Below are 13,045 nucleotides of genomic sequence, written 5' to 3'. Positions count from 1 at the left end.
GCATCCCCCTTTATGGAGGACAGACAGCAGCGCCTGATCGCTTGGAGCATGAAGGCTGAGGGGTATGACTGCTCTATTGAGGGGTAAAGTCAGGACTGCTGCTCTGTTGAGAGATTCGCTCTTTCCGGAGTTTGAAGCCTGACCTTACATACAGGTTACTCCTCCCAACATGCAAAAAGTGTTAACAGCTTAGCTTTCGGTGCACTTCCCATTTAATAATTGTCTTCCTCACTTTCTAATTTTATGCCTTTTCTACACCCCACTGTGTTATTCTATGCTTCTTCTCTTCTCCACTGAGTAATTCTATGCTCTTTCCCGCTGTGTAATTCTATGTTCCTTCTTCTTTTCTCCACTGCACAATACTTTAACTCTTCTCCTCTTCCCCACAGTGCAATTCTGTGCTTCCTCTTTCCCCACTGTGCATTCCATTAATTCATACACACCATTTACTACATCATACCAACTGATTCATTTCATTACTGTTTAACACCCACAAGACGGAAGCTAAGCTTTTCCCTGCTGTCCCGTCTGCTAGGCCCCCTCAACTGTATTGGGTGGAAGAGGGCATCCCCCTTTATGGAGGACAGACAGCAGCGCCTGATCGCTTGGAGCATGATGGCTGAGGGGTATGACTGCTCTATTGAGGGGTAAAGTCAGGACTGCTGCTCTGTTGAGAGATTCGCTCTTTCCGGAGTTTGAAGCCTGACCTTACATACAGGTTACTCCTCCCAACATGCAAAAAGTGTTAACAGCTTAGCTTTCGGTGCACTTCCCATTTAATAATTGTCTTCCTTACTTTCTAATTTTATGCCTTTTCTACACCCCACTGTGTTATTCTATGCTTCTCTTCTCCACTGAGTAATTCTATGCTCCTTCCCACTGTGTAATTCTATGCCCTTCTGTTCCCCACTATGTAATTCTATGCTCCTTCCCACTGTGTAATTCTATGCCCTTCTGTTCCCCACTATGTAATTCTATGCTCATTCTCACTGTGTAATTATATGCCCTTCTCTTCCCCACTATGTAATTATATGCTCCTTCTAACTGTGTAATTATATGCCCTTCTTTTCCCCACTGTGTAATTCTATGCTCTTTCTCACTGTGTAATTCTATGCCCTTCTTTTCCCCACTATGTAATTCTATGCTCCTTCCCACTGTGTAATTCTATGCCCTTCTGTTCCCCACTATGTAATTCTATGCTCCTTTTCACTGTGTAATTATATGCCCTTTTCTTCCCCACTATGGAATTATATGCTCCTTCTAACTGTGTAATTATATGCCCTTCTTTTCCCCACTGTGTAATTCTATGCTCTTTCTCACTGTGTAATTATATGCCCTTCTTTTCCCCACTGTGTAATTCTATGCTCTTTCTCACTTTGTAATGCTATGCCCTTCTGTTCCCCACTATGTAATTCTATGCTCCTTCCCACTGTGTAATTCTATGCCCTTCTGTTCCCCACTATGTAATTCTATGCTCCTTCTCACTGTGTAATTCTATGCCCTTCTGTTCCCCACTGTGTAATTCTATGCTCCTCCTTCAACCAGCAGCACCAGATCACTCTGAGCATGAAGGTTAAGGGGTATCAATGCTCAACTGAGGGGTAAAGTCAGGCTTGCTGCTCTATTGAGAACTTCATTCTCACAATATGGCTTCCAAGAGTGATGACTTGGCTGATCCAGGGATTCTGCAACAAAACCCTTGGAGGAGAGAGATTATTATTCTTTCCAGAGTTTTAAGCCTGACTTGGAGGAGAATAGGATATTAGACTTTCCGGAGTTTGAAGCCTGACTTTACAATACAGGGTACCCCTCACAACATGCAAAGGGTTTTAACAGCTTAGCATTCGGTGTTCTTCCCATGCAATAGTTGTCTCCCTCACTTTCTAATGTTATGCCTTTTCTCCTCCCCACTTTGTAATTCTATGCTTCTTCTCTTTCCCGCTGTGTAATTCTATGTTCCTTCTTCTTTTCTCCACTGCACAATACTTTAACTCTTCTCCTCTTCCCCACAGTGCAATTCTGTGCTTCCTCTTTCCCCACTGTGCATTCCATTAATTCATACACACCATTTACTACATCATACCAACTGATTCATTTTATTACTGTTTAACACCCACAAGACGGAAGCTAAGCTTTTCCCTGCTGTCCCGTCTGCTAGGCCCCCTCGACTGTATTGGGTGGAAGAGGGCATCCCCCTTTATGGAGGACAGACAGCAGCGCCTGATCGCTTGGAGCATGAAGGCTGAGGGGTATGACTGCTCTATTGAGGGGTAAAGTCAGGACTGCTGCTCTGTTGAGAGATTCGCTCTTTCCGGAGTTTGAAGCCTGACCTTACATACAGGTTACTCCTCCCAACATGCAAAAAGTGTTAACAGCTTAGCTTTCGGTGCACTTCCCATTTAATAATTGTCTTCCTCACTTTCTAATTTTATGCCTTTTCTACACCCCACTGTGTTATTCTATGCTTCTTCTCTTCTCCACTGAGTAATTCTATGCTCTTTCCCGCTGTGTAATTCTATGTTCCTTCTTCTTTTCTCCACTGCACAATACTTTAACTCTTCTCCTCTTCCCCACAGTGCAATTCTGTGCTTCCTCTTTCCCCACTGTGCATTCCATTAATTCATACACACCATTTACTACATCATACCAACTGATTCATTTTATTACTGTTTAACACCCACAAGACGGAAGCTAAGCTTTTCCCTGCTGTCCCGTCTGCTAGGCCCCCTCGACTGTATTGGGTGGAAGAGGGCATCCCCCTTTATGGAGGACAGACAGCAGCGCCTGATCGCTTGGAGCATGAAGGCTGAGGGGTATGACTGCTCTATTGAGGGGTAAAGTCAGGACTGCTGCTCTGTTGAGAGATTCGCTCTTTCCGGAGTTTGAAGCCTGACCTTACATACAGGTTACTCCTCCCAACATGCAAAAAGTGTTAACAGCTTAGCTTTCGGTGCACTTCCCATTTAATAATTGTCTTCCTCACTTTCTAATTTTATGCCTTTTCTACACCCCACTGTGTTATTCTATGCTTCTTCTCTTCTCCACTGAGTAATTCTATGCTCTTTCCCGCTGTGTAATTCTATGTTCCTTCTTCTTTTCTCCACTGCACAATACTTTAACTCTTCTCCTCTTCCCCACAGTGCAATTCTGTGCTTCCTCTTTCCCCACTGTGCATTCCATTAATTCATACACACCATTTACTACATCATACCAACTGATTCATTTCATTACTGTTTAACACCCACAAGACGGAAGCTAAGCTTGCAGACGCTCAGGGGCAAGTTCTATATGTAACTTCCCTGAGGCCCCAGAACTGTTGTAATGTCTCCCCATGCTGGTGTTTGTATCCAGCAAAGCTTGGAGGCTCTTTATTCTGCTCTTGTATAAGGCACGGTGCCACAGGGGTTCTGCCCGCTGCTTCTTCCTGGTACCTTTATCCTCATTCACACGCACCTGGTTCAGATGGCACCGGCAGGACTAGGGATCCATATATTATGAAATGCGAATGGATTTGACACATATAAAAGAGTTACCTGTGTGTCAGAAATCAGAAGGATTTCCCTTCCCCTCAGTATGGGGGTTCCATAATGTCATTATTGCTCACCTGCTAATGTTCTGTGTACCCAGGCAAAATGGGGCCATAGTAACCCTACAGAGACTGGTTTAGGCTTTCTACCCACAGGTACCTTCTCATCTGCCCAATGAATATTGTATAATGCATTTTACCCTTCAGTGATTGGGGCTCAGGGCTGGAGAGTGAGGGGAGGGCAGAGCCAGTTTGCTCATGTGCATTACATTCCCTATGGGGGGGCACCGGATGAGCCAGACTGTGGGTGAATGGGATCCATTCCTCATACTAAGTATATTACAATATGGGCAATATCTCCAGGCAGTGAGAAACAGTCACAGACGTCTGTTTTTATTTCCCTTTTATAAGGATTTGCTCTGTGATACATTCACATGTCAGTATCACATTCAATTCTGGTTTCTTTTATAAATGATCTTATCTATACCCTCAGCTTTTCCATGCCTGTATGTGCCAGTGGGGGGCACTGAGCGTACAGCTTTCATGCCATGATGGGGAATGGTGGGAGGATCCCAAGAATGCCCATTAGAACCTCAGTCTGTGAGCCCAGTATGAGAATGCTCTGGGGAGTAGCCATACCCGCACGAGGACTTCTCCCACTCCCTCCTCTTCAATGTGTTACCCCTGTCAAATGAGCCCAGTTACCAAAATAAAACACACAGAGCCGCTTGGTGGTAAATCTGTGTAAGTCACAGCTTTATTGTTGATAAAGATAATACATTGCGCTTTTTTATTGGTCCTGAGGAAGGCAAAAAAAACCTCTGAGAAGCTTTGGCCAATCTGCTTCATTAGAGGGAAAAATTCCTTCCTGACTCCTCAACGGCAATCGGATTTGCTCCCAGGATCAATGCGCCATACTTAAAGGAAATGGGAGTGATGGAAACAACAGGGAATATGGCGGAATACACATGGCCATCATTAAGCTGCTAGATGAATAGTGCATTCCTTTCCATTCCATTGGACCCCAGGCAGCCTGCAGACCCCGGCTTCTGCAGTCTGAGGGATGGAGTGAAAAGGAATAAAGGGGGAGGCACTGCTGTTGGAACTGCAGTGTAAGCAGGGGGCCACTGCTGGTGGAAGAAAGAGGGGAAGACAGCAATATGGCAGTATACACAGAGAACCTATAAGCCACAAGGTGAATACAGCATTCCATTGGACCCCAGGCAGCCTGCAGACCCCGGCTTCTGCAGCCTGAGAGGTGGAGTGAAAAGGAATGCAAATGACTTTGTGGCTTAAGGGTGCTGTTATGTATAAAACCATATAATGCAGTGCTGTCCAACTTCTGTGGTACCGAGGGCCGGAATTTTTCCGACCTACGTGGTGGAGGGCCGATAATGGAAGCCAGTTTTGACTACTCCCCTTTTTGAAACCGCACCCACTTGAAACCACACCCATGTTATTACATGACCATACCCGTATTAATGGTTGTAGTACAGCAAAAACCTGCCATACTCTGCCTGCCCTACCATGCCTGTGTGTGCCATACTCTGCCTTCCCTACCCTGCCTGTGTGCCATACTTGGCTGGTTTGTGCCATACTTGGCCTGTGTGTGCCATACTCTGCCTGCCCTACCCTGCCTGCATGTGCCATACTTTCACTGTGTTTGCCATTCTTGGCTGGTTTGTGCCATACTTGGCCTGTGTGTGCCATACTCTGCCTTCCCTACCCTGCCTGTGTGTGCCATACTCTGCTTGCCCTATGATGCCTGTGTGTATGGCACACACAGGCAGCCTACAGTGACACAATGCTGGCACTGCTCCTACAGTCTGCACAATAACTATATATTAAAAAACATATTTTAATTGAAGTACCACCTCAGTATATGTTCCTTTTGTAGTGTGCAGGGATTATTTGTGGGTTTCTACTGCTCCTGAGGTGTGAACAGGGGAACAATGGGAGTGATTACAGCCTGAGCCTGAGGTGTGAACACTGCAGGGGTAGAACAATGCAGAGATTAAAAGGTGTGAACAACACAGGGGATTACATGTTTAAACAATACAGCCTGATTACAGCCTGAATCTGAGGTGATAACCATGCAGGGGGCCAGTTAATCACAGTACTGATACATCAAAGCAGCCAGACAGGTGGGGGGCCACACAGAGGGGGGTCGTGGGCCGCATGCAGCCCGCGGGCCGCCAGTTGGACAGCACTGATATAATGGATTGAGTAGGGGGCACCGCAGGTGGAATAGTGGCGGCTGGAAGGGGTAGCACCACTGGTGGAATGTGTTGGGCAGTAGTGGAGGCACAGCTGGTAGAATTCGGTTGTTCTTACCTACTGCTAATGAGGGTACCTAGACAGAGGTGCAACTGTACTTGGTACCCAGGAAATTGGTAGTGGTGCTGTCAGTAGGTGCCTTTTCCAATATGTTTGAAGGGCCATAGAAAGATGAGAGAAAAGCATAGATTTTATACGGCACCTTAATATCTCTCGTTGTCCCGCATCAGGATGGCCTTGTTGACAGCCTCTAGTTCTTTATAGAGGCCTTTTAGGTGGGCTTTAATATATTTATAGTCCCCTCGGAACTCGGCCTTGAGAAGGAATCGCCACCATTTTGTTATTTTAATGCAATCCCTTGCCATCCACAGATCGTACAGGGCCATCTTGATGTCACCCGTTATCTGGCCCCTAATGCCCTCCAAATAGGGGCCTGCGCGTGGATCCTCAAAATCCCTGATCTCGAAGACATCCAGATGAGGGGGGATCCACCATGAGATCTAGAGAAATGCAGGAAACAAGAAGACATTAAGTTTAATCCCAGTGATAATAATGAGAGTGACAATTAGCCCAAATAGCACAGCAATGTGTATTTATTACCACTAGGGGCGCTTACCTTTCCATAGCGGTACTCATAGTACTGCCTGCTACTGGCACTCATGCCCATCTCTGCTGCCCCTGTAATATAAAAGAGAGATTTGGGAAGGTTAGAGTTAATGTAAAGATGTAATATTAAAATACAGACCCCAAATAAACACAATAAAGAACAGATATAGGGGTACTGTAATAACAGCAGCACATTTACTCCTTTTTTAATAATAAGCCTTTTCAACCAGAAACTGGGGTTCCAATTAAAAATAAAGGCTTATGTAAATAGTTTGCTATACTATGCTACACTAACACAAGCCCTTGCCCCCCCCCCAGATCCTGCCCATTTCCAAGCAATCTCTTCCCATTTGATTTGGTGCAGAAATCAGACCATTATTCCTGTCAGGGCCCCCACCCACCTCTGGATCAGCCAACAGTTATACAGGTTTTATCTAGGCAAAAAGGTTAAACTTCATGAATGTGTATCTTTTTTTTAACCTCATCTACTATATAATACATATTCCAGAGGGGAAAATACAGGTTCCTTACCAGATGACCCACAAGGGGCCGGCAGGTTCTTCTTCTTCCTCTTCTTCTTCTTCTTTTTGTTCTTCTGCTCTTGATGGAAGTTTTAGTCTTTAAAAAGACTTTTCTGCGTCGTCTTCTTTATCTTTTTCTTTGTCGCTGGGAGTCACTGAAAATCGCTCGAGTCGCTCAAATCGCTTAAATCGCTCGGATATTTCACTTTATGGGGAGAGAGATAGAGAGAAGAGACTGTAAGTTCTTGTGAGTCGGGCCCTCTCTGCCATTCATAGCAATACATACTGGGGTTCCCTTTCTGTATCATTCCCAGTGGTACTGCACTACTGAATATGTTTCCTGCTCAATGGGGGCTTCTCATAACCTGCCCTGCTCTGATAAGTTCCCCTTCACCCATAACACAAGGGATCCTTATTTTAGGCATTAATTCTGATTTGTGCTATTGTCTTTCTTCTCATGGCTTCCCTTACCCACCATCCACTCTAGTGCTGAGACCAATAACTGTTTCTAGGATGATTGGGACTCTAGTAACCAAATTATATTTGGTATTAACTGCTAAAGAGAGGCAGAGTAAATGGCTTAACAGTTCAAAAGCAGCAACAAGTAAACAAGAAACACCAAACACACATTGCCCTAGAACTATAACCACAGAGGATGCTGGGAATTGTAGTCCAGGTTTTAGACCCCATCATTGGTTTGTCCCCCCTGAAGTTTTACCCCCTGTACCCCCATGGATGCTTTTTGGGGGAAATGCAAAGTTGCCTAAAATGAATCCCCTTTTCCTGCTTGTCAAGCAAATGTAATTTGGAAAGACAAACTGACATTTCCAATGGACAGCTTCATGACAAGCATCTGCCCAGGCAAAAGGAGGCAATGGGGGGCCAATTTGGGGAGTTTTGGAGCCAAAGGGGCAATTTTGGCCCTACTCCCCAAGCTACTATAAATCATTGGTGCCAAACCACCCCAAATTGCCCCTTGTATTGTTGTTTTTAATATGCCCCCCTGCCCCAGTGTTGGTATCTGCTGCACTTACCTCTGAAACCAGAAATGAAATAACTGTCACTGTCACGAGACATGAAGTCACCTTCCCTAACAGCTTTCAGCCAATCAGAGCTGCACACAGTCATAATGCATGGTATGCCAGTAACTGGCAGCCAATCACATACTCAGGTACATATGTGATAGTGTTTGGCTGCATGGTGAGACTTGTGACCAATCAAGCTCGCCCTTACTGATTCACATAAAAACAAACAAAAGCATCCTTAGAACCAGGGCCACCATCAGAACTCACAGGGCCCTGAATGGACCTGTCAGGGGCGGGCCAAGCCGACTGGGCACCTTTGGCAACCCAGTCAGCCACCTTGCCCCAGCAACCTCACCGCCATGTGTGTGCCATGGGGGGGTCATTACCCTGCAATGACAAGAGGGGAAGCCATTACAAGGAAGCACGGACTAGGGGTAGGCAGGAGAGGTACATGCCTGGCGTCCCCCATTGTTTGCACCCTAGGCAGCTGCCTCTTCTGCCTCCCCCTAGTTCTGGCCCTGAAAACAAATAAGTAGTCCCTTACAACCCCCCCCAACATGGGACACCACCAAAAAGGCCCATCCATAAGGTACATTAGTTCCAATGAAAAAGTTAAAGAAATCAGAATGTTATCAAGCTCTTGACATCTCCAGGCCTGATGGCAGACCATGTTTCCTATAATATTTAGTGGACGATTCTTCCCAGACTTTTTTCTCAGTAAAAAATGACCTGCAAAATACATGTATATTACTTTCCAAAAACATAACAGAAATATCAAATTGTATTAAGAAGGGAATTTATTAGCTTTCATATTTTTTCCATGATTTATTGGTTTTTTTTTTTTAGCTAAAACTCAAATTTTTCATGGGAAAAAAGCATGCATTTTTGCAATTTTTTAAGGACATAAACCACTAATACAGGTATGGGACCCCTTATACGGAAACCTATTATCCAGAAAGTTCCAAATTACAGAAATTACATCTCCCATAGACTCCATTTTAATCAAATAATTCACATTTTTAAAAAGTATTCCCTTTTTCTCTGTAATAATAAAACAGTACCTGTACTTGATCCCAACTTAGATATAATTACCCCTTATTGGGGGCAGAACAGCCCTATTGGTTTTTTTTAATGGTTAAATGATTCCCTTTTCTCTGTAATAATAAAACAGTACCTGTACTTGATCCCAACTAAGATATAATTACCCCTTATTGGGGCAGAACAATTCTATTGGGTTTATTTAATGGTTAAATGTTTCCCTTTTCTCTGTAATAATAAAACAGTACCTGTACTTGATCCCAACTAAGATATAATTACCCCTTATTGGGGGTAGAACAGCCCTATTGGGTTTATTTAATGGTTAAATGATTCCCTTTTCTCTGTAATAATAAAACAGTACCTGTACTTGATCCCAACTAAGATATAATTAACCTTATTGGAGCAATCCTATTGGGTTTAATTACTTTTTACATTTTTTTAGCAGACTAAAGGTAGGAGATCTGAAATACGGAAAGACCCCTTATCTGGAAAACCCCAGGTCCCGAGCATTATGGATAACGGGTCCCATACCTGTACATCTAAAAGCTGTGGATTTTCTGTAGAAGTCAATGAGGAGTTTCCCTAGACAAATTGCAACATTTTTTAATTTAATTAAAATGGGAAATATGTGGTCTTTTTAGATTTGGATTTTCTAATAAATGACTGACAATAATGAAAATGAGTTTCATTGTGGTTTCAAAAAACTCAAACAAAAAAATTTGAATGCGGATAAATAACCCCCAAAGATGAAGAATATATCCTGGGCAGCTGGTTACATTCGAAACCCTAGGGCATTTCTTTGGCTATTTCTGTTTTTTTTTTTCTTTTTGTTAATGTATTAACCTTCTTTCAGGCTACATGTTTTGTAACTCTGGGGGGGGTTTATATAGCATATAGCATTTGTCTGCTTTTTTTTTCCATCTTGTAAAAATTCTACTGTGTAAGGCCTGAGTGAGGCTACCAAAAGGGAGGGGACTGGAGGTGCTACAACTGTATGGACGCTCTCTAACAGCCGGGAGATCTCTCTAACAGCCGGGAGACCAGTTTCACTAGTAGTGGTGGGGAGGAGAGCAGAGCTAGGCCTAAACAGATGGTGGTTATAGGGGATTCGATCATTAGGAAAGTGGACAGGGTAATCTGTCGAGCGGATCGCTTCAACCGGACAGTTTGCTGTTTTCCTGGTGCCAGGGTTCGGCATGTGGTTGATCGGGTCGACACATTATTGGGAGGGGCTGGGCATGACCCGGCTGTCTTGGTACATATCGGTACTAACGACAAAATGAACGGTAGGTGGGGGACTTTAAAGAGTGAGTTCAGGGATCTAGGCTCTAAGATTAGGCAAAGGTCCTCCAATGTCATTTTTTCGGAAATTTTGCCGGTGCCACGTGCAAGTTTAGGGAGACAGCGGGAGCTTAGGGAGCTAAATGCGTGGCTAAAGTCTTGGTGTAGGAAGGAAGGGTTTGGGTTCCTAGAGCACTGGGCTGACTTTTCCTTGGGGTACAATCTATACAGCCCTGACGGATTGCACCTCAATGGAAGGGGGTCTGCTGTGCTAGGGGAGAGAATGGTTAAGAGGTATGAGGAGTGTTTAAACTAGACAAGGGGGGGTGGGTGAGCTAGAATTCCATGGGAAAATTAGTGTAGATGGGGTAGGGGGACTAGCAAAGGGTTGTGGGGGAGGAGTGAGGGGGGCATATAGTTTATCAGATAAGGAGCTTCCGTTACAAGGAAAGCAGTCTCATAATTGCCTTAGCTCTAATTCTCCCTTAGCTAATGTAAACATCAGAGGGAGAAGTAATAATCTCCGCTGCATGCTGGCTAATGCGCGTAGCTTGTCGGGTAAATTAGGGGAGCTGCAAGCTATTGCATGTATTGAAAATTATGATTTAATAGGTATCACTGAGACCTGGTGGGATGATAAATGCGACTGGGCTGTGAATTTAAATGGGTATACACTTTTTAGGAGGGACAGAGAGATTAAAAAGGGTGGAGGGGTTTGTCTTTATGTAAAGTCAGACTTAAAGCCATGTAATAAAGACATTACCAATGAAAACGTCGAATCTCTTTGGGTAGAAATTTCTGTAGGGCTGAAGGTCACAAAGAAAATGATCATTGGTGTATGCTATAAACCACCCCGTATAGATGAAGGGGATGAGGCCCAACTATTGTTGCAAATGGAGGAGGCTTCAAAACTAGGTCAAGTTGTTGTTATGGGGGACTTTAATTATCCGGACATTGACTGGAGTAATGGGGTGGCTAAGTCAGAAAAAGCTAGTAGGTTTGTAAATATGCTAAATGACAACTTTTTATTTCAGGCAGTTCAAGAACCCACTAGGAATGACGCTATTTTGGACCTGGTAATATCTAATAATAATGAACTCATCTCTAACATTTGTGTGGGTGAGCATTTGGGGAACAGTGATCACAACATGGTCTCCTTTGAGATAATGCTGCAGAGACAGCTTTATAAGGGAGTAACTAAAACACTCAATTTTAGACGTGCAGACTTTGCCAGTATAAGGGCATCTCTGCAATGTGTCAACTGGGAAAGGCTTTTCATGGGGTTAGACACAGAAGGAAAATGGAACATCTTTAAAACATTGCTTTGTAGGTATACACAACAGTATATCCCCTTGTAAGCAAGGAGAGGCAGCGCAAAGCAAAACCTTTATGGCTGAATAAAAGTGTTAGGGTCGAGGTTGGTAAGAAAAAACGTGCTTTTAGGGCATTCAAGTTAGCTGGGACAGCAGAAACTTTCATCAGGTACAAGGAAGCAAATAAAGCATGCAAAAAAGCTATCAAGCAAGCTAAAATAGAAATGGAAAGGGATATTGCAGCTAGGAGTAAAAAGAATCCTAAATTATTTTTTAATTATGTGAATAGTAAAAAAATGAAGCAAGAAGGGGTGGGAACTTTATTATCACGGGGGGGTAAGTTGGTTGATGAGAACGGGGAAAAAGCTGACATTTTGAACTCTTATTTTTCATCTGTCTATACATCTGAGGAGCCAGATAATGAAGGCTTCCCTTGTAATATGCCCAGTTCTAGTAATTTAGCTACTGGCGCATGGGTCACTCGGGAGGAAATTCAAAAGGGACTTGAACATGTAAAGGTAAACAAAGGTCCAGGGCCGGATGGGATTCATCCCAGGGTATTAAATGAGCTGAGCGCTGTGATTGCCAAACCTCTTCACTTAATTTTTCAGGATTCATTGAGGTCTGGCATGGTGCCAAGAGACTGGCGGATTGCTAATGTGGTGCCGTTATTTAAAAAGGGATCCCGTTCTCAGCCTGAAAACTATAGGCCTGTTAGTCTGACATCAGTAGTAGGAAAACTTTTGGAAGGGGTAATAAGGGATAGGGTACTTGAATACATTGCAGTTCACAATACTATTAGTTTGTGCCAGCATGGTTTTATGCGTAACAGATCTTGCCAGACTAATTTAGTCGCCTTTTATGAGGAGGTGAGCAGGAACCTTGATGCTGGAATGGCAGTTGATGTCATCTACTTGGACTTTGCTAAAGCGTTTGATGCAGTACCTCACAGAAGGTTAATGATCAAATTAAGGAATATTGGCCTAGAACATAATATTTGTAATTGGATAGAGAACTGGCTGAAGGATAGAGTACAAAGAGTGGTTGTAAATGGAACATTTTCTAATTGGACCAGTGTGGTTAGTGGAGTACCGCAGGGGTCAGTCCTTGGGCCTTTGCTTTTTAACTTGTTTATTAATGACCTGGAGGGGGGCATAGACAGTACTGTTTCTATTTTTGCTGATGACACTAAATTGTGCAAAACTATAAGTTCCATGCAGGATGCTGCCGCTTTGCAGAGCGATTTGACAAAATTAGATAACTGGGCAGCAAACTGGAAAATGAGGTTCAATGTTGATAAGTGCAAAGTTATGCACTTTGGTAGAAATAATATAAACGCAAACTATCTACTGAATGGGAGTGTGTTGGGGGTTTCCTTAATGGAGAAGGATCTAGGGGTTTTTGTTGATAACAAGTTGTCTAATGCCAGGCAGTGTCATTCTGCGGCTACTAAAGCAA

The sequence above is a fragment of the Xenopus tropicalis genome, chromosome 8 (assembly GCF_000004195.4).
Source record: "Xenopus tropicalis strain Nigerian chromosome 8, UCB_Xtro_10.0, whole genome shotgun sequence".
NCBI lineage: Eukaryota > Metazoa > Chordata > Amphibia > Anura > Pipidae > Xenopus > Xenopus tropicalis.
The sequence above is the reverse complement of the archived record's forward strand: the minus strand, read 5'-3'. Positions refer to the sequence as shown.